The 23,587-nt window shown below is 41.7% G+C and overlaps 1 protein-coding gene across 1 annotated transcript in view; it reads right to left on the bottom strand.

Annotated features, from left to right (window-relative positions):
• Positions 1-6,153, bottom strand: part of col7a1 (collagen, type VII, alpha 1) — a 59,234-nt gene extending 53,081 nt beyond the window's left edge. Inside the window, exon 1 of the mRNA XM_041950043.1 lies at positions 5,954-6,153. The gene's annotated coding sequence lies outside the window, so the exon portion shown is untranslated. The remainder of the gene's footprint in view (positions 1-5,953) is intronic.
• Between the last annotated feature and the right edge of the window lie 17,434 nt (positions 6,154-23,587).

Here is a 23,587-nt window from a genome sequence, read left to right as displayed (position 1 = left end):
CAAAATCCTGAATTTGCCATAAATGAAGGTTTCTACACAAAGCATTTCTGAACTTTTTTACTTCTGAACATCCCTCTCCACATGTCCCATGAGAACATCCTGTTTAGAGTGGAATTAAGTCGAATTATAATCAAAAGAATCAATCAAAACACTGCTTCCTCGTGGCTTATACTTAAGACGTAAGCTCATACTTAAGTCTAACACTTAAGACTTATACTTAGTCTTATACTTAAGACTTAAGTATAAGCTTTTTCACTTTAAAATAATGAAATGTCTAACATTAGCTCTCAATAATTGTGGTCCAGGAATTAAACCACAGCTGGAAGTGTTTCTCTGTGACATCACTGCTCATTGTGGCAAAAACAGAAGAAGACTGAAAAAATATAATCACAATATACTTCAATCTGTAAACAATAGCAGACTCATGTATGTTAAAGATAATGTACTTATAACGCTTATTACACTGAAGCTGAAAGCAGCCAAATGTCATTATTATCGCTGGTGAGACCTTCCCACTGTTCAGCGCCGCACATGTTTGCATTAGCGTTAACTTTTGCCAGTCCTAAAACATCAACATCTAAATCGTAACAAAAATCTTTCCATTACCGACTTGCCAGACTTGTCTTGCATGACATCTGAAACAACTGTAGCCAAGGTGATTAAATCTGCACTCATCGTTAGAAAAAGACTTCATCTCATTCCAAGACTTTGTGGATGTTTATTCATTTCCAAGCCATGAAATTACTTTTTCAATGTGTATCACTTAAGTATTTCTTTATGGCCACAAGCATCCATCCTATCTACAACTTAAAAGGACATACATGGTCCATTAAGACACGAGAAAATATAAGCAAAGACACTCAAACCAATAATACAATACTGCATATACGTTTTCTCTTCCTGTCTGTCCTCTTTGCTCTCATTAAAGCAGGTAAACAAAAGTCCTATGGTCAGATAGGATTCCCCTCTCCACAGCATGCCTCCGCACCCTCAACCTTCACTACTGTAATCAACTCAAACTCACAGATCGCGTGTTGCCTGTCTTCGGTTACTGACTGTCTGGAATGCAGACACCGGTACCTTGTGGACAATATGTACCATTTTGAAAAATGCAACAGAGACATAGATGGTGCAGGATGTTCTCACTGTGAATTTCTTTTGGCCTGTGATATCCTTACAGATCACTGTCGCCAGGCGCTGCTCACAAGTTCTGAACAAAACTATCACTTTCAGCAAATTTCAGAGGCAGCTTTCATCATGGATGGGGAGCATTTCTATTGATGACAACCTCTGCTCACGTTCACCTTCTTACAGAGGTGATGCGTGACACAGCCGCTACTGCAAATAGCTGACAGATGTTGAGCCAACGAGCAAAAACCTCTGATCTACTCTGGATGCAGAGTCTGGATGGTAGCTGAGGCAAACACTGTCAGGAGCAAAACCATGAGAAACCACTTAAGTTGACAAAGCCGAACGGATAAAGGAGAGCAACAGCAGACAGAAGTGATTTTCTGAGCCTGTATCAGAACTCAAGGAACATCAACATCATCTGGAATTGGGTCATTTTCATTTCTTGGTGTTTTGTTGGAACTTTGCCCCAAACCAGACTGACTGTCAGACCGCCTCTGTCAGAACGAGCCCACATGAAAGGCAGCTATAGCTGATACTTGCTGACAGGCTTGGTAACATCCACAGCAGAACTACATTAAAGGACACCTACTTTTATGTAGTTTTTGGTGTACCAAGGTTACTACATTTATTAGAGTTAGAGGAGATGATTGATACCACTCTCATATCTGTCTGGTAAATATAAAGCTACAGCCAGCAGTCTGTTAGTTTAGCTTAGCATAAAGACTGGAAACGGTCCAGCTTTGGACAGGTTCTGTCAAACGGTAACATAATCTGCCTACCAGCAGCTCTAAAGCTCACTAATTAAAGCTCGTTTGTTGATTCAGTAGAAAAACTACAGCATCGCTGCACCCAAACAGTGCAGCACATAACTCCTCATGAAACCACAACTTGTCATATTTACACATTGTTTTTTTGTACGGATTAAACGAACAAGATACAACACGCTAAACCCTGAGCTTTACAAGTGATGGTGGGCAGATTTTGTTCCCTTCAGGCAAAGCCAAGCTAGCTGTTACCACCTGTCTCCACTGTTTATGCTAATCTAGGCCAACTGTCTGCTGACTGACGGTGTATATTTGGTATCAAGGACCTAATTGAACTCTCAGCAGCAAAGGAAATGAGTGCATTTCCCAAATCTGTCGAGCTATCCCTAGTTTCAGGAGGACCTGTGTCTTTCTGTAATAAAAGTTGTTCATACGTTTCACGCTAAGCATGCTGCAGGTTCCAGCAGAGGTTGTGTTTGTGGCTTCTGAGATGGCTCAGAGTGTATGGGGTTGACCCGGAACTTATGCATCTGCTCTACGAGGAAGTCTTGGACAGCCTCATCCGGTTTGGGACACAGGCATGGTATGGTTTCCTCAGTTAATCGAGGATCGCCCGGCTCAGACACCCATGAAGCTCACAGGGAAGAAAGAAAGCCGGTCCTTTCAATCCACAGTATATATGAGCAGTCTGTGCTAAGACAAGCACACAGAATACTGACTGATCCATCCCATGTCCTCCACACTGATTACAGGCTTTTACCCTCTGGCAGATGATATAGAATATCCAAGTGGCGAATCAGTCAAACTCATTTGGGCTTTCCTTTACGTTTTAAACAGTAAGGAGATAGCATGAGTCATAGAGGCCATACTAGTCCCCAAAAAGACTTTGTTCAGACGGACCGGTTGTGCAATATGCTGTTTTTTAAGTTGTGCGATTCGCTGTTTTACAGCTTTTACTGGCTAACGTATGTGCATATGAATACTAGTTTGTGGTTGACTGTGTCACATAGTTATGTACTTGAAAATGTAGAATATTAAACACAGCAACACTGAGCCAAGGAAAAATGTCCCTAAGGGTACAATAAAGTATATCTAATCGTATCACAGTACATGTACAGCACACAGAGTGCAGCAATACTCAAAAGACTTGCACAGCTGAAAATAGACACTGAAATCCGTTGGCCGTTATTAATTAGTTCGAGAATGAAAACTTTCAGACACTGCCTTAAGTCAGAAGCACATAATTAACCATAAATGTTCGTTCCCCTCTCTCAGCTGCAGAGCCCACAGGCCCAACAGTTTTTGTCCCAAACACGCAGTAAACATATAAAGCTTAATATGTTCCAAATGTAATCCCACTTTCCCCTTTTCAAGATTCAAAGCACTTATTTTAAGACTTCTGCATCTATAAAATGAAATTATGTACAATTAGCTGCTGACGAGCCACATCAGCTTGATCACCTTTCATCTTATTTCTCTCTTTCTCGTATGAAATCTGACGAAACGCTGTTTATTTCTGCTTTCATTATGGCAGCCAGGTGTTAAGACCACAGCTCATACCCGCAGCCTATTCTGAGCACTTACATCTTGGCTAACTTAACAGATCATAATTCAAAGGCATTAATTATTCGAGGGCCATTAAAAAACAGCAGCTGACGACTAAAAGAAGCGGTAAATGCTGAAGGCATCAAAAAAAACCAAAACAAGTTTCTCCTCCGTCCCTCCTCTTCCTGCCACTCCTACAACACACCCACGAATCCTACTCTCTTTTCCTAGTCCCGTGTGTACATACAGTCCTGCTGGTGTACATTTTCAAGTAATTATTGAAACCGTCCTGATCACATGCCAACTGTGGGAGTGACTGACTTCCTCTGATAAACCCCTTTTTTTATTACAGCATACATGAAGATATTCATCAAGTCTTTATTAAGTACATTCCTAGGGTGGCCTCAACACCTGGAATTTTAAAAGGATGAGGTAAATGGTTTATGGGTATGACCGCGCCCACTATAGGCCACCTGGGAATTAAAGCAAACGTGAGGGTTAAAAGGTCAATGACACAGCAGCAAAGTGCTGCTAGAAGAATCGTCCTCAATCCAGTGAGGAGTTGGCATGAAAAAGAACATTTTCGCCACCAGGAGAAGAAGAAAAGGACTTTTCAGGGACAGGAAGAAACAGAGATCAGGACTCATCCCAGAGCTTCTGGTGGGAGCTGCACAGAGGCTGGGCTGTGCTTTCTGAAAGCTCAGCTCAGGCAGGATCACAGGGTTGTGGTTTAGTAGAGATGCCATTCTCCCAGGGGGGGCGCCGGGCCACAGGCCACTGCAATGTGACAGAGTGCGGGATTGTGTGAGAGCCAAGCTCCCTCAGCATAACATCAGTGCAGGGACACAAGTGGACAAGGGGATGGAGGGGTCACGGGAGAGCGGGGTGTCACAGTAAATTACCAAAGTCTCCTGCAAAATGTGCTCACACACCAGGATCTTGTGTGTTTGGTAGCCACAAGCAGCTGGTAACAAGAACAGAAGAGATCTCCTCTGAGGCTGTCTGGGGGTCAAAACCAGGGGAGACTGATCCTGTCACCTTTGACCTCGACCCTCAAGTTCAAGTACAGCATCTCTCACTTCCACCAATAATGGATTATCATTCTGTTTTTTCATCCAAACTCAAGTACTAAAAACAGCAGCTTTTGAAAATCTTCTCTGGCCCCTTGTTGTAACAAGTAGTCACTACTGTTATCCTCCCTTGGTATTTCACAACCGTGGAATTACTATTAACAAAAGCCAGATGGACTAAATCGGGGAAATTACCACATTCATCAATGGGTTATCCTTCTCACTCAAAGACAAATGGAGACTAGAAGTCAATACCTCCTAGTATATAGCCACTTTAATCCAACATAAACACAGCAAAGAGACATTTGAGCACCAGTAACATTAAAAATACACACAATCACTGAAAATCAAAGTTGTTCTGGCTGCAGAATCTTTCCACAAAATGCCCACTATTGATAAAAACTGCTAAAGCATCGCTCTTAAAAAGCTCAAGTCTGAAAATAATGTTCCCATCCTAAACCTCAAGTGAGGACAAAAGAAAATGTTCCCTCGCAAACACATCAAACGCACACAGTAATCAGCAACAGTCCTCCATAGATGACACACTTGGGATCAGTCCAGAGCAATCCAGTACCAGAGTGGCACACCAAGAACTTCGCCAAGTATGGCTGCAACAATGCAACGAAAGGATGAGAGGGGGTGAAGGTGAGGCAGAGAGGAAGAGTACGATCAGTCCTGCTGGAGGTTTTTGGCTTTATTAAAATTCCCCGTCAATAGGGGATTTCTTGCTCTTTCGTCAGCAAAACCACAGCAAAGACAGGGACGCCCTCGGAAGTGGAACAGACAGTCGAAAGCAATGAAGACACAAAGGGAGAAGAGGAAGTGCAGCATCATGGACTGTAGAAGGAGCGATGCCCTCTCACTTAATGAGTTCAGCTGAGGTCAACGTGGTTGTGAACTCCCCGCTGTCCTGAGTGACTGTAATGAAGACTAATGTAGGCAGACTGTCTGCAAGTGCAAAGGACATATACATTCTTTCATGCAAAAATTGCAGTGTTTTCTTGGTCTAATCACCCAGAGGGATCATCTGTGAGATCCCTGCAAAGCTGGTGATTTTATCACAGTTACATTTCATAAAAGGTGAAAATGAGCTGATGAAAGTTTTGCTCGGTCTTGTTCAAAGTCAAGGATTTGCTGCAGGGAAAGCAATAGGGTAAGGAGTGGTGTATTGGCTACAATTCAGATAAGTGCTCTATATAGGTACAGTGGAGTTATAGCTCACCAGTATGTACTTGCAGAGGAAATCAATGCTGAAGTGTGGAATATCACAAATATTAAGATCAGGTTGCCTTTAATGTAGAAATGCAGCAAATTGTGCACAACTGCGTGCAGCACCAGTATTCCCTTAGATCTAAATCTTCACAAGACCACTGCACATTATCTACAAGGGCTCCCGCAGAGCCCAGCGCGGAGCCCCATCTCACCGCCTCCGCCTCATCATACCTGGGGATCTCTGCTCCGTGCACCTGGCCACAGCCTGCCGCTCCCCACCTTTCCACCTGTGGCATATCCAGCCCCAGCTCTCCGTGCAGCGTCGGGACACACAGCAGTATCCGCAGTCCCCGATGTCCCGTGTCACAGCTTCAACAAGCGCAAGGCGGTTTCCACGATCATCCACTGCAGCTCAGTAACCGAACTCCTGTCGGTGCATCACTGTCAGGACTGCAAAGGCGGTTTCTGATTCCCGAGGCTGCCTCGCTTATTGTAGGCTGAACACAAGCAGCAGCAGAACAGTCCAGACTTGTTCGGATGCCTGAAGGGGAGTCCTAAGCTCTCCCTTTCTCCTTTTTTTTTCCTCCAACCTCATTCTCATTGCCGCTTGTCCCTCCCTGCTCCTGCCTGCGAGCTACTAAAGTAACCATGTGCAGCTGAGACATTAACCGAATCATTCCGTTACTTTTCCAGGTGAGACAGGGCACTCGGGGTCACGCGATTTCACGCAGATTGCCTTTTTTTTTTTTTTTTTTCATCAGCCCACGTGACTCAGTCGCGTGCGTACATTTGAAGCAAGAACTTGGATGTTGACAATAAAGAAAAAAAATGCTGTACTTCACACAGTAAAATTACAATACGTGAGGTCAGCTTAGCTTTAACAATGGAAATACTTTCTTTCCATAATTTCTTGGTACCTGATTTGTTCATTTGGTAATTTACTGACAGTTACTTCTTCAGAAAAATCGCCACCTAAGCCTCAACAGGACTTGATATGCAACTGTGACCTTCCTACCAGGGTGCAAACTTGAAAGAGATTTTATTTTTTGAGTAATTAATTAATAAGTTATCAAACCAAAATCCGCAGACATGTAAAAGGGAAAGTGCTGCAGGAGTTGAGCAGTTTCTCTGCTTTTGTGCAAATGTTGCAGCATTTTAAAGCAAATAAAATGAAAATGTTTCAAGTCAAATAACAATGCTCTTAGATAGTATTCATTAAAGCTAGTACAGTGCTAGCCTGATAGACTAAATCATTTCGCAGGACAAATCACATATGTGAGAGGTGATTCAGAGATCTGGGAACAAGCTAACGCTAACAGCAGTAACCAAATACATAAACGCACACACACGGAAATATTGTCAGGCTCCAATGAATATTCTCAGACTTTAGATAAACAAACTCTCTATTAACTTACTTAGAGACACACAAATATCACATTGGCTACATGTAAGCTTCTGGGATGTTCCACCAAAGTTAGCTAGCTAGCAATGTTTGCGTTATGAGTCATGTTAGCTTAGCTAGCTTAGTTATGTCACAGCTCATTCCCAAGCATACACCTCCAGTTGAATGTTAGCTATAAATATATGTATTAATTTGTCCCAGTAGGTCATGACGTGACATTGAGCCAACATGCACAATACCAGGAGATGAGAATCCTCAGCATCATCCACAAGGTCTGGGTTTACTGTAGCAGTAGCTGGTGGGTTTCACCTACAGTTGGTTCCAGTATGGTCTGGAAAGATGCCTAGTTATAGACTTATATGGATTGTACTAAACTGGGCCAGTTTAAGTAAAGAAACCTGCTGTGTCATGATCGCAGGATACCGTGATGGCGCATACATGATTGCATACCATAGACTGTATAAAACATGGACATATCACCCATAGGTTTCCGAGGAGCCATTGTGAAGCTCAGTGACAGTGGTCTCAGAGTGCCTGACTCGGCCAACCACCACCTCATCCAAAAATTGGTTAAGCGATGGAGCGAGGGTGTAACTGAGGTGGTCTGAGTGACACGTGTTTACTGAAACCATGCCCAAAATGATGCTGAATTTTAAGCCTTAATTCAATTTACATATTGCAGTTGTCAAGAACGGGGAAATTAGCAATAGAGACTAAAACTGCTTTTTGAACTGTAAACATGTTAATTTCTGCTGTAAAGTTGGGCCTTTTAATATGGGGGTCCATGGTGACTGACTCGCTTTTAGAGCCAGCCTCAAGTGGCACTTCAGCATTGCTTTCATTTTCCAGCCCTGGAGGTTGCCAATGCTGCATACTGAAAATAATAGCTATAAGTGGCAGCAGTTTTGGGGGATAGCGGACAAATTGTTCATCAATATCCACTGAGATATGTGCCAAAGATTGTGCAAACAGTGCCACATAATCCCTAATGTTTACCCAAATGATGAAAGAACAATACAGAATCATGAAGCCGCCAATTGTCAGGGTAAGCCTCAACATGCTCAAGCTGCTGGCATGGCTGTAGAGAGTTTCCTGGTTGTGAAAATCTATTCTTCATGAAATTGATACTGTTGTTCATAATAATTAATAGTCTAATAGAGTCAGTCAACACACACTTCTTGATTGTACTGTCTTCCTGCCAAAAACTGTCACCCCACAATCCTCTCCAAGGCTCAACCTCCATAATTTACATCATCACAAATTAGACTCCATGCCGTGCTTTACAGGGCAGCTTCAATGTGCTATTTATTGTCACCATAGCAACACCTGCACAACACTGTTCAAATCAGATACTGTATTATTCTTATGTTATGTTTTTTATTCAGAGCACTGCTACTCACTAAACTGTGCCTGAATATGCAGAGTGATAGACCACGCTATCTCAATCTGCAGTGTGTTGCGCTTCCTATACTGTGCATTGTCTTACTCTATCACTTTGCACTCTATGGGCTTTGTTGTGTGTGAGGTCCTGTTGTGTGTGCCATGAGGTCGTGTTGATAAAGTGGCTATGTTTTTGATTTAGCTCTGGCTTAGATTTTGATACGCACTGTTTTCTGAGCTCCTTTGGGCCCCTCTAGTACTAGGTTAAATCACAACTTTCTCATGTTGGCACAAGACTCCTGTAAGTTAAGCCACTGTAATAACATGCAAATTAACACCTTTCATTGGTGTTTCTCCATATTCTCCATATGGGCGTACACTTACCATTGCTATGCAGTCTTTGGAGATGAAATGATGCCATTATGACAGTAATGAACTTTTTGTCAGTCATGCATGTTTCATCCCGACTTTTTTAACATAAAAACTTCCTTGACAACACACTTGCAGTCCAGATGGATGGTGTATTTCTTTGCGTCACTTGCCTCTCAGCCACTGAATTTAAGTTCTTTTTGTACTTTTAGAAAGAGATGGGACAGAGGCTGGTGTAAACAGCGAGGCAGGAAGACTGAGGTCTAAAGAAAACTGTGCGAGGCAGATGTGTTGAGCAGCTCTGGATCTTATGAACCAGCCAACAAAGCTGAAACCGTAACCATGCTGCACTAATAAAAACACATTCCAGCACTAGAATGCATGTTCTCCTGACACTGCTTTTTGAGACTGTGCTGGTTGGGGACAATAGAGACAAGATGACTTGTGGTTTAAATTGCTTCAGTTTGCACTTTGCACACAATTACCCACCTTAAAATCTTCCCCGTCACATCGTGTCATGTGACATCCTTCTGTGCTAATCGTAACCAGGCTGCAACAGTAAACAGCCTAAAGGTTAGGGAGGCGAGTTTGTGTTGGAGGGAAGTTCACTTGAATTCCCAGACCTGCTGGAATATTCTGGCCAGTGTAACCCCACTGATGTGCCTTTGAGCAAGACACTAACCCTACAGCTGTTTGATGGATACGTTCAGTGGCCAGTTGCTGTAGACTGTGGTTATAGTGATCACCTCCTACGTATGATTTTGAAACAGGCTTTTGCATGCAAACCCACTGAGAAAAAAGAAAGAGGATATTATCTGTTGGGTGTCATATTGTGGTCACGCAACATTGCTAGATAGATGTGAAGCCAGGAGAGGATGTCAATGAAAGTTATCATAACATCTCCAACAGAGTCCTTGGCCAACAGTGAGCAATCACTGTCACTTTTCTGTCAGTGTGGAGAGGCAAGCCGCAGGATCCAGCAAACCAGATACAATAGTGGGAAAAAGATGAGTGAAGCAGGCATAAAGTGTAGTTTGTTGTTATATGTAAAATGAACTCCTACTAGCAAGCTGCTGTCAATGTACAGGTGTGAACTTGTTTTTTATGAGGGAATGGGTTGGAGTTGGATACTTAGAAAACAATAAATCTTCATTTCACTGCATCTGTCAGACACAGTAATGCATTCATTACAGTTACTCAGTAACTTCCGGATAGCTTCATTATCCCCTCATACAAATATAATCTGTGTAATGTCCTCTCACCTTTGACTTCAAAATAAAATTCCTTTGATTCCTTCCAAAAACCTTCGCTCTCATCTGCAGTCTTTATATTTTTATGAGAAAGGTGACATGATGAGTGGTTTCATTAGCCAACTTCTTTGTATTTTTCTTTCTTAAAATGTAATCTCTTTGTAATTGACAAAAGATGTGGTTTTGTTGTTTGTCTTAGAGTTCTGTTTGTTTTTCTTCCAGATGGAGAGAGGAATGTAAAGGGACTGCATGGTGACATGTGATGTCTGTCTTCTGTGCTTTCTTTTGTGATTGACGCTGATCTCCCCGCTCTCCACCACCGCCTGCTCTACATGTTGTTACTGATTTAACCGGATTTAAAGATGTGTGACGACATGGGGGATAGGGGAGATTACAGGAGAGTGTAGTGTTTTTCCTGTTTCCCTTTCAGCTTTATGCATATGCTATTGTGCGAGTGGATTTGGTGTTTTGTCTGAGTGCAGTCCGGTGACAAGAGGCAAATCCTCTCACCTTCACTTTGTGTGAGACATAAACTCAGAGTGTGTTTGCTAAGAGTTATCCTTTAGAACAGTTTTGTTCTGACCCCGGCTGTTTTTTACCTCATCTCAAGGCAGGAATTCACAGGAGGAGAGGTGGATGCACGGCTACGCTCTCTCATTTTCCTAGACGCCTGCAGCTTTCTCTGCAAATACCACCTGTCCAGGTGACAAATAGCACAATGACCTGCTCTCATACCTTCACTGCAGAAACCAGTGATTAAGATAGGGGAATGAAAGAAAGTAAAGTCAAAACAACTAAAAGAATGAATTAAAGACTGTTTTTAAGAATTTGCTCTATCAAATCTCTTAGATTAGACAGAGTAGATAATGTATATGAGTGGCAAAGGTTTGGTTGTAATGGCTGGGGTCAGCAGTTCATTTTGGTTTATCTGATATCGCCACATCATAATTAATGCTACTGCAGAACTGTCAGATTGGAAAGAGGTCATGATGAACGAATGGGTCAAGCATACGTAACGTTCACCTGAGAGACTGGAGTTCCTGTCCTGTGTGGAGCTTATTTTTACGTTGTTGACTTATTGGTTTTAGACTTAATTCACTTATTATTTATTATAGTTTCTTTTTACTTTAACTTTAGGTTAAAAAAAAAAAAGACTCTTTCACAAGGTTGACCACATGACAGAAAGGGCAACATCTGCACACTTTTCTGTGGATATGGGTAAAGCTGCAGCATCACAATAAAGTGATTGGTCAGTTGCAGTGATGGTCCCGGAGCAACATGATGATGATGTTGTAGCAACTACACCAAAGGGGTCTGTAGATATTCCATGTCTGGCCTGGGATTAATGTCTGAGTTGGAGCTCATTTTAGAAATAGAGTTTAGTAGGCTCAGTTCAGGATTTAGGTCACACTTTCGGTCAGTTGCCAGGAAACCAGTGGAAACTCAAGTAAGTTACTGATCTGGCCAAAAAGATAGTCTTGTACACAACCTCCCATGAAATGGCATTTTTTGCGATATAGCTTTTGTACGGAATAAAGATATAACATATAAGCAGTTTCAGTCTTCTCATCTAACGTTCAAGAAAGCGTGTTTCCCAAACTGTGGAACTTCTCCTTTCAGGTCGGAGTTATTAATGCATGATATGTAGCAGTGCTGTAGACATACAATACATCTGCTTTTGTATAATACAAATATTTGTTACTAATTTCAACTCTAGAAAGTCTTAGGTCTAGGATTATCTTAAGATAAGTCCTGCTCCAAAATATCTCAAATTTAATAGGTATGTGAAGAAACCACAGTGAGTAACAAACTATGTCCTACCTCAGAGCCAATAAAACCAGACACAGCAATATAAAAGCGCTAAGAGGTTGTTCTCAGCTCTGCAGCTATGGTCAGCATGTGATAGCATGGTCTGCATATGATAGCATGGCTACATGTTTGCACGCAGCCAGCACACATGGACATGAAGACAATACATATGCTGCACAGAAAAAAAAAAACAAAAAGGGGAAGAATAGAAAATCGAATACATCCTGCACGACAGTGAAGCAAACGGACAGCTGGTGGGTGACACATGCAAAGCACGTGTTGCTGGTTAGAACTGAGAAGTTAACCAGATGAACAGCTGTAAATCTGAATGTATCAGACAGAATAAAGATACACAGACATTTAGCAGAAAGTGCAGCAGTGTGAATTTCACAGTGTCTGTCATACCCTGAGACTACAGAGGGTTTCAAAGTTGGAGGTTTTTCACATTTGATTATATGGAGGCTTTAAATGTTGTGATGCGACTTTATTGCTCCATTCAGCAGGTGTCGTATTTTATTTAGGAACAGATAAGACAGTACCGAGTCGAGGTTAAGACAACGTTGGCACAAATGTCAGCTTTAAATAGATTACAAAACCTAGAGGAGACATACTTTTATAACTTCCTGTAGACATTTTACGGGAGATGTTTATGATCATCCTTGTCTACACTTATAAATCAAATTTTGTTTAAGCTATATTATCAGGATGATTGATGTTATCCTTTCTGGGAAATGGAAGAACCTGACACCTGGATCTGACTGAAACAGGTGAGGCGCTGTGATTGTCAGTGTTGCTCTCTGGGCGTAAGGCTCGTGCACACACAGGTTCAGATCAAATCATGGCATCGTACCAGTCTTCTCCTCCATGTGTAACCTCGCAGTCCAACTCTCGCCTAACTGGGGTTTAGAAATTGCACAGAAATCGCCTGGAAGAAAGTCTTGACGTGCAAGCTTGAGAGTACAAATGGTTGCATGTTTTGACTTTCAATAATACCAATAAAAGTCTGAGGTCGAGTCCCATAGTGTCCAAAATGAAGAACATATGTGCACTCGCTGATTGGGATTTAAAAATAACTTGTAAACATTTCACAGGATATAAATTCCCTCCTCATTTCATAAATTGATAACAGAGCTCACTTGTTGTTACAGGAAATGTTCTCTCAACACACAAGACATCAAAGACTGCAACTTTTTCCACTCTTCGCCTGTTCACAGCTCATTTGTTGTAATAACCTGACTCCACAACTCTCTGTGTGTGTGCCCGCTGGCTTGCCGTGGAAACAGTGTGAGAGGCAGACAGAACGCTGCAGCTGATGTTAAGACCGACTTTCTAATGACAGAGTGGAAACGTGTCTGAACAAACTGTAGACAATGGCACTGTCTGCGATGATTCACTAGTTTGGCTTGGTCGTTCATTTTCTCAGTAACAGCACTGGTGGGCATCGTTGTTCTTGGCTGGAAGATCCGACATGTTTTCAAAGATTTAAAGGCAAAACCTCAGGATTAAACAAATGTGAGAATCTTCTTCACATCCTCTGTAAAAGAAGGAGAAGAAAAAAACATGGTGGGTTTGGCACCACTTTTCTCTTTCATCTCCGAGCCTCCAGTGTAGGTGGAGCAAAACAACACTGCAACATTACTCGCGAATGTCGTCTACTCCAGACAAACATTTGCATAATTTAATCCCATTCTTTCAGGAATCACATACGTTCACATTTTGGGTGTGGTTCTGCCTTTACTGGAGCTTTGTAGCTTTTTAGAATAATACCACTTTACCTTTCAAGCTGTCCCATAACTCTCTATAACAACAGGGTTCAGAGGCTTTAAAGTCAGTGTTCACTTGCAAATACCACAGTGACTGACACTGAGAGCTATGTTGCTTTTTTCCAAGAGTTATGTACGTGTCTGCAGATGTACATCATCCCCTCTGGAAGACTCTCTGTCTTTAAGATGACAGATGAACTGATCATTTCTGTTTGCAGTTGACTGGTCACCATAAACATTTTTGTCCTTTAGGAATTTTACAGCCCACCATTGGGCCAGAAAGTAGAAGAAGAACAATTGTAAATGCACAACAACTGCTCAACATTTTAGGATAAACATTCACTTTCTTACTGAGAGTTTGATGAAAAGACTGATGCCACTCTGTTATAATTATGTTTTAAGAATTATTATTATAATTACACTTATTATTATTATTATCCATGTCTGTATGGCAAATATAAAGATACAGTCAGCTGTAGTTTATCTTAGCTTATCATAAAGACCTGAAAACAGGAAACCAGCTACTTCTCTGTAACAAAAGCTGCCTATCAGCACCTCTAAACCCCTGTCAAAACAAGTTATAGCTCTGTTTAATAGGAGTACAAAAACTACGGTATAAAATGATTTTGATACCTTCAGACCAAGCTAGTTGGTTGACCTTGTCTCTCGTCTTTATGCTAAGCTAAGCTAACCATGCCCTGGTGTAGCTGTATTCACGTGGTATCAATGTTCTAATCTCAGTCACTCTCAGTAAGAATTTCCCCCAAAACTGTCAAACTGTTCCTTTAAAAATCTCACTTCATGCAGGTAGGCTGCAGAAAGTGTAAACATTACACTTAGGTTATTGAATGCAGCACAGTGGTGCAGTGGTTAGCACTGTGGCCTCACAGCGAGATGCTTCTACATGGGTTCAAACCTGCCAGCCAGCCGGGGCCTGCATATTTGCATGTGTTTCCTCTGGGTGCTCCGCCTTCCTCCCACAAGCCACAGACATACAGGTTAATTGGTGACTATAAATTGCCTGTAGGTGTGAATGTGTCTACATATGTCAGCGCCGTCCAGGAAGCACCCCCACCTCTTTCCTAATATCAGTTATGAACAGCTGCAGCCCCCTGACACCCTGAGAAGGATAAGTGGTTAATGGGTGGAATAATGGATGGAGGAGGGTTATACAGTATCTCTCACCGTTTCTAACATGGAAACAGTTGCCAGCAGCTGAGAAGTTAGAAGGTTCAGATCCAGCTATGGCCGTTAGTGTGTGTTATACCCTTTCCCACTCTGGTTGCCTGTTGTATTACACTGTCACACTATCTAATAAAAGCAAAATGTCTTAAAATACTTTTGTTCGGTCATAGAAACTCTACCTTAATGACACTGATGGTCCGTGTTCCAGTTTCCAAAGGTTTTTCATGAATTTGAAGCACCCATACATTATGAACTGCTTCCATCTTATGCTTTAGACATTTTTCAAAACATGTGCAAGTATTTATCCTCATCAGGCCTCTTGCCACTTGTATCAACCTCTGTGTCCTTCTTTAATAAAAGATAAAATTATCTCCGTCTTCCTGCAACTGCAAATGTAAGCAAAAAAAAAAAAAAGTGAATCAGCATTTGACACTTGAAAGGAAACATGAAAGGAGTTCTACGTTGATCATCACAGGTGGGAAATGTTGAGGTTTAGCTTAAGGGGTGTGTGCAGTGACTGTATAATCCCGTCTTTGATTTTCAGACAGATGACTAAGAAAATCCTCACATCGCATCGTCTCAAACAAACATTTTGGCGGCTTCTAACTAACCCATCTGTCTCAGTTTAATGGAGCTGGGTGAGAGCCAATGGGTAAACACAGCAACTCTCTGAGGTCCTCTAGTGTTTCACAGTAGAAGCATTAAGTTATTTTTATTATTTCATGCAAACCTGCATAAGCCTGGAACATTGGTTAATATCAACTTACCTCTTCTGCAACCTCTTATGAAGGAGTCATGAGTTGATGTATGGACTGCAATCATTTGACTTAATTAATGGTGCATGTATGTGTATATATTTATATTCATACTATATATACTATACTATATATATAGTCATAAATTTAAGTAAAGCAATGAGTTGGTGTATAAGAGAAATAACACTGCCTCTACAAATGCAGGTTACATACCAATGTATAGCTTCAAAAGAATGTATGTAAGTGAATCAAAAACTTTATACTTGCATACATTACATTATCTTGCAGTATTTGAAGGGTACTTGTTAGACAATTGTGCACAGGCAGTGTTAGAGAATAGAAAACATTCATTTCCACGGCGGAAAAATTCAAATTATTGTCGAAACATTAGAGCAATAGAATTAAAATATAAAGTAAAAAGCTAACAGAAGCTGTTTACAGTGAGGTCAGCAGTTTTTAAAATACTCTTAAACTTCAATAAACTTGAACACATTTGTGATTCCTTGAATAACCGGCTGTGAAATATACTAAACCACCAGTAGAGGGAACCACAGGGCAACTACAGGTTATTTCCTTCCATCTCTGTTAATCGCTTAATCACATGGATGTTTAAACAGTCTTAAGACAGTCTTGTAGTGGAGCAGAAAGTGGAATAAAAGAAAAAACTCAGGTAATGAAAAGTACCTCAAATATGTGCTTAATACAGAACTTGAGTAATAGATTACTTTCCATTGCTGGACAAAGGTAAAGTGTTATTTTTTATTTTAAAAAATGGTTAGGGGAAAACTCTGAAGGCTTGACGTCAAACTGAGACGATGCACCGAACATACTGGAACATGAGAGGGTGTAGCATGATTTAAGAACATGTCTTTAAACTACAATAATCATCCACCAGAGAGCAGCAGAGACTTTGAGTGTCTTTGAGATCATAATTTGGTTCCCATTTCCTTGTGTTGATCAAATATCGAACAGCTTGCTGTTCCTAATAAATAATTATCGCTCAGTTCAAAATCATGGACTCACCTATTATACTGATGTTTTTCTTCTGTTCTTCAATAATGGCTATTTTAACATGGATAAAAACAGTGTAAGTCAGATACCAAATGTATTTTACAGTCAGAATAGTTTTTTTTTCACTCACCTTGCAGCACTGTGTTGCTGCATGGCTGAATACTGTTGTAACCATTTCCCCCCCAAATACTCTTCAATGTTGAATTTATTTTCCAGTCCAGAAAAGTTTAAGTGACCCTCGATCATTACTGAACCACAGCGCTGCAGCTGGGCTCTAAATATTTTGGGAACCTTTGGGCCGTCTGCAGTCTACTCAGTGGTTAGACTGAAAAGGTTTAAACTGTGATCTATGACTCCATAGTGTGTTCAGCTGATAGTCAGTGATCCAGTTCCAACTGGGCTAACCCCAGACCAAACCTCTATTTCTATATGCTCATTTTAAGAATAGCTTTGCTAAAGCAACAGGCCTGTTAATTCCAGCTTGTTATAGGCATTTTTGTGCACTTGCCACTGAAACCTGCTGGATCCTATTTGAATCAGCACAGATTTTGATGCTAAGCCTCCAACTTCTTTAACCAAGAATGGTGATTTCTTATATATTTATTTTAGCTGTTTTATTGTAACTTGTTGTACAGTTGTTTTATTCTCCATGTACAAACTCTTCATACAAAATAACATCTATTTGTAAAGCAGACTTTCTACAATCCAAAAGCATGAACGACCATTCAAAAGAGTCGTCCTCTCAGACACCCGGCTGCGCCGAATCAAACCTCTGTGACAGGTGATCCCAAACTCTTGAACGGTATTGAATGACAAGGACAGACAACAGTGGAAAGCCAAGCAGAGTGTCCAGAGGAAAAGTCACGCTGTAAATGCCAAAGTTCAGTTTACTCAGAGGAGCAGAATAACAAGCTTTTGTTGTACAACAAGGCACCGTAAAGCCAAGACACCTTGACCTTTAGTTTAAAATCAACAGACACCGTAATTGGTCCAATCACCTGAGGATGAGTATATTGTCTCACCCTGAGGCAAACAACACATTTTGACTCTGGTCACAGAATTTAAAATGATTGTAGCAGCCATTCTAATAATTTGGCATATTAAAATAAGCTGCCACATCTTGTATATGGGTGGTGTTTTCCACTGTTGAACCACTCACTCACTAGCTGTCAGTGTCATTTGCCTTCCGCCCTTCTGGCCTCTGCCCAGATTTGCCACCTTCATGTTCAGACCTGTCAGTTCGTGACACTGCAAAACGTGAAGCAATAATAGGCAAGTCGTGGATTAGAGAGTCCCCGTTCCTGCCCATCCCTGTGTTTTTGTGAAATTCAGTCTAGGCTTTAATGAGTTATTGATGCATCATTATGCTGCATGTTTACAGTGTTCAGGCATACACAGCTGGTAGCTCAGCCACTGCTGCGCTTTTATCAGTCATACATGTTGTGAGAGCAGATGAATAGACAACCATTTTTCTTACACTGATTAATAATGCACACACCCATCGAGATGTGTCCCTTTCATTCTTCTGATAAATGATTTCTGCAGTAAATAGAGCACAATGATGCATGAGAAAAAATAAAAAAAAGGCTTTGGGGATTCCTCGTAATGGGTGAGAGGTCTTTTCTATCCTCAAGAGCCTTTTGAATAGACTCCAGCCTGGTCTTTTTTTTTTTTTGGTACATAATCACATAGACGTCCCCCGACAATCCATTCAGCCCTGTTGGACACACACACACACACACACACACACACACACAAACACACACACACACACACACACACACACACACACACACACACACACACACACACACACACACAAACACACAGTGGCGCAATAGACATTTCAGTGAATGACAGCCCCCCCCCCCCCCCCCCCCCCCCCCCCCCCCCAAGTGAACTGCAGGGTGGACAAATGTACATAAAAGAGATGAGAGCTGAGCGGTGGGGGGGCTTATAGCTTTGGGGAGTGGTCTGTGACAAGGTTTATATCTTATGCCCAGATACCTGCTCAGGTTATTGATTTAATGATGTGATGTGCACTGAAATAGTTTTTTTTAGTGTAAATATTTGGATGTCTCTTAGCTCTTACCTGCATCCCTTTAGCTCTCATAGCGTGAATGAAATCATCATCATTATCAGTCATTGGTCAAATGTGTTACAAAGCTGAATTATAACTAAAACTAAAAGTACTGATTGTCATTCTACAAAGGATTTTCATATTTTATTTTATCTTATGAGTTCAAGCACTCCTTATGTGCCAAATGGCAGGATTAGACAGGATTTTATTCACAGGTCCAGTGTGTGAGGTTTAGGGGATCTATTGACAGGTTATAGGAGAAACTGAATATAATATCCATTAGTCTGTTTTCATTAGTGTATGATCGCCTGAAAATAAGAATCGTGATGTTACCTTAGAATGAGTCTTTATATGCACAGAGGGAGCAGGTCCTTTTCCTCTTGCCATGTTTCTACAGTTGCTGCAAACGCTGACTCCAGAGCGCGCCCTTCATGTTTTTCATAGGTTTCATGGCCACCTCAGGTTCTCCTACATGTTTGGAAAAAGAGGCAATCTGCAACCTCACCACTAGATGCCACAAAATCCCACACACTTGTCCTTAACCACTTTTAATTAGGCTATTAATGGGTATTGACACAGTTTTTATACAAAGCAGCTCGGTGTCCTTTTTCAGAAAGTCTACATTTGTACGTCCATCACGTGCAGCTGCTGTTTGAACCTTTTATCAATTACTTTTCACCCCTTTCAACCTTTCTGCTCAGCTGTAAACTACTTCTCATTAACTCTAAATTGCTGCACGTGATGCCAAACTGTTATAACTGACTAAGGGCTGTGCGAGGTGTGTCCTGTGTAATCAGCCTTACTGAGACAGTAAATACGCTCAATATCAGCCTCACACCAACCTGTAATCCTGTTTGTGAGTTTCTGTTTTTTCAGCAAGTAATTTTTTTCTATTCTTTCAAGTACCCCTGGTCTGAAATCACTGAAATATTTTACGCTTTCTGTGATCAGCTTTCAATTTGTATCTCAGGATATGCTATGTTATAATATATCAATATGTGAGCTTACAGTGATGCAGGATTGAAACACTGTGTGCGAGTGAAGTTTTAAGGCTGTATAACAGAATATGGATGAATAGTAGAGCTGATGGTGCATATTTTCAGAGCTTACAGTATGTGCAGCCCTGCTGCAGCAGCTGGCCTCCCTCACTGCCTCTGCCTTCACATTTAAACAACTGCCTCTTACCTTTGTGCTCATATTTTACAGCACAGATGAAGAGTCTCAGGCTGCCTCCCTGAGCTTATGCCAAACTGCACAGCACTGACATGTGATGACAGATGATTGGCGGCCTCTTTCTGTCCAGAGGCCATCCCTCTGGAGGCAGTCTGGCTAACCTATCTGTGTGTGATAGACTCACGTAACCCCGGCTTTTGGCAGACCGCCACAGACACCCATAAATCACTGTGTGTCTGATTCAGTGCATTTCAGTGCGTGTTTGTGTCCCACCAGTCATTGCAGCGTTCATATGTGTTTGTGTTCAGCTTCATGAATTTGCCTTGAGGCTTTGTTATTGGGAAATCAACGAATCAGTAAGCAAGGCCAGTAATTAAACAGTCACAACACTAACACGTCACGGCCGTGGTTGTGCAGATGCGCAGATCATCCTCAACACACACTCACACATAAAAGGTGGAGAATTCCAGGAAGGAGTCACTTAGTGCGTCACGGTTTCAGTGTGTGTGTCTGTGCTTGTCTGTGGTGAATTAACAGCTTCAGTCATGTTCACTTCATTCCCGCCTTCCTCTCCCTCGCTCTGGTTTCTCTGTCCTCTCCTCTGCCCGTCCTGCCATGTGTTCGGGGCTTTGTTTGTGTTGGTTGTGTGTTTTAGGCTTCTCTTACTGGGCAAACATGCTCCATTTTCTTGAGTGAGGTTTTGTCACTGTTCTGTCAGCTCCTGGCCTGACCCTCACACAGCACATGTACAAACACATATTTCACACAAGCTAAAGCTACTTGTCCAGACAACATTTAAGCGGCTGTAATTCATATTTTTTATTGCAGCAATGATGTATGTGAGAAACGCTGCTTGTAGAGGTGAACTCACTGGACGCCCCTCACTTCTGCAGAGCTTTCCAGCATCTCTCAGCTCATTATGTAGCTGTCCGGCCTTCCTGTGTTGGTTCGCCCAGTTTTATCAGGCTTGAGTCAATTAATTGAAAAAGCTCTAAAATCCCACTGCACATTTCCTGTTCAGTACTAAACAGCTGACAGGCAAAGTCAACAACGAGCTGGTGAACACAGTGAAGCATTTAGCTGCTTATACTCCACATTAGAAATAAGGTGGATAGTAAAACGGAGCTAAAAGAAGAGTGAATATTGCACTTGAATTCATTTGGTGGACAGAAATACAGAAAGATTAATGCCACTGTTCCTCTGTAGCTGCTGCAGGTGTGTTAGCATCTGTTTGCTACGTGTTGTTTACAGCTTCTTTTCTCAGCATCCAAACATCAGTTATTGCAGGTTTAATGTTAAATAAATGAGAAAACGTTTGATTTTTTAGGGCCAGTGTATATATCTTTTTTATTGTCCCATGATAATAATCCCATGATAATAACCACAAACAACATTTTTTAACAGACAAAGACAATAGACAAAGCCTAATTTTTCTAATTTCTCTGTGCCATTGACCAACATTGTTGTACAAAAACTACTAAAACACATCAGTGAGCCACACCACTGCACTGGGTTGTCCTTCATCTGAAGAAGTGTGGGCACTGTAGTTTGTCTGTAAATACTCACTATGGCACCCAATGTGTATTAATTCACGGCTTAAAGTAGTCCCCAACAAATCTAAGACTTATTCCTGTTTGAGTAATATTTGCTAAAAACTGCAGTGCCCAGCTGTTTTAGGAAATGACTGAAAATTTAATTATTTTTAACCCATTTTTATAGATGAATGCCTTCAGTGGATCAAAGGAAGTACAGAGAGAAGTACAAATGCATTGTTTGGTTTGGTCTTTTTATGGTATTTGTAGACAGTAATAGAAATACAGCATATCCTTTACATGGATGTGTTATTTTATGCTCCCATATTAATTTAACAAATGAAATGAAACCTAGCTGTATCGAGCCCTCCAGGCAGAGTTCTTGGGATCTCTGCCTGTTAACGATAATGACTCAGACAAAGAGAGAGAGAGAGAGAGAGAGAGAGAGAGAGAGAGAGAGAGAGAGAGAGAGAGAGAGAGAGAGAGCTTGGAGTGTATCTGTGCTCCCTGGGTCCAAAGCCAAAACCCGAACATTGGGAACATAAGAATGACCCCAAGAGCTCTACATGTTGTAAACTTTGATGCTCTGTCTCTGTATACAGAAGCCTGTGAAACTGTCCTGATGTCTGTACCGGCTGTCTGGCCTGTTACTGACATCGGTGGGCTCTCTTGGCGTGGTGTCTTTGTGTCGGGGTCCCAGGCCTGGTACCCATCACACACAGGAAACAGGCCCTGGCCCTGAGATCCACATAAAACACACAGGAAATACACACAGGAAACCGTGGCTCAACCCCTTGTGCAGGTCTCGCAAACTCCTCCATCCTGCACTCCTCTCTTCCGGATCCCAGAGGAGGGCTGGCCGCCAAAGCCCTGCTGCACACTCAGCTGACAACCTGTCTAATTTCTCTGCAGCGTGTACAGTCTCCCGTCCGCCCCCCGGCCCCCTCACCCCACATCCTCCACGTGACCCTAGTCCAGACTCTAAGCCCTGGGGCTTTCAGAAGGCAGGAGTCAGGGCAGAGTCCCCCTCTCCATCTTAAAGGCTTCATGAATTCAGTATCATTGTACTGATGTGGTTAGAAAGCCACACTCATGAGAATTTTTTCCTTGCAGTTTTCATGTACTTTAATTATTGGCAGTTCAGGAAACAGGGATTGCATGTGAAACCAAGACTATTAGAAACATTTCTGCAAAACTTTCTCCCAATTAGAGAAAGCTTATGTTCTTCCAATGACTTCACAGCGGTTAGAAAGACACATCTTTTCTATTTAGGCTGTTAAAGTCTCCATCTCTACAGCTTGAAATTGATCTCCCCTCTATTGCCTCCTCTTGTGCCCCCAGAACTTTCTTTCTCCTGGGATTACCACAAAGTCTGGGAACATCCGACTCATATTTCCACTGTGGGACACACGTTGGCCATTTGATTTAAAGCATGTAGAAGGGGGGGACATCTCAGGGTTACAGTTAGAGTTTTCTTATCAATTACAAACTGTCCTAATGTGCAATAGCATAGTTGACCTAATATGTGTGTTAAAATCATGAAATCGTGCATGATTAATCCACCAATCGTCTTGGAGTCTTGCAGTCTCTGGGCTGGGCTGCGAAGTCACACTGCCCTGTGGTACACAAAGATCAGTCAGGGTTAATAGAAACAACCAAGAAAGAGCCAGTCACAGAAATACCCTGAGAATGAGTCTCTTTCCTGCCTGCCCTCCTACGCCTGCAGAGCTCGGGTCATCATTAAGTCCTAAGAGACTAGATAATGAAGACCCTATCTGTTTACTGCTGATTAATCAATGTCATGTAGAGCTGTGCTGCAGAGGAGCTGGCTCTCCCGCTTAGCAATATCTGTTTCACTCTGGTGCCAAATGCCCAAGCCACCTATAATGGCTCTTCATCAAACCAGGATAAATGTATTGTCTTTTTATTTTCTCTTTTAACCAATGAAGCATATTCATATTGTTAGAAACAATACTGTGTATTTTCTGTCCTTCATTACTTGCATTACAACTATCTGGGTCAGTAAGTACTGTGAACGCAGACCCCGAGAACACTGTGTTTACTTTGTGAATACCTGCACTACAATAACCAATAATGATATGTGCAAAACTGCTCTGAAGTGACGCTGGTTAGTCCTTTGACCAGTGAGTGACCTC

Source organism: Chelmon rostratus, chromosome 2 (assembly GCF_017976325.1).
Source record: "Chelmon rostratus isolate fCheRos1 chromosome 2, fCheRos1.pri, whole genome shotgun sequence".
Lineage (NCBI taxonomy): Eukaryota > Metazoa > Chordata > Actinopteri > Chaetodontiformes > Chaetodontidae > Chelmon > Chelmon rostratus.
This window is presented reverse-complemented; position numbering and strand designations above follow the sequence as displayed.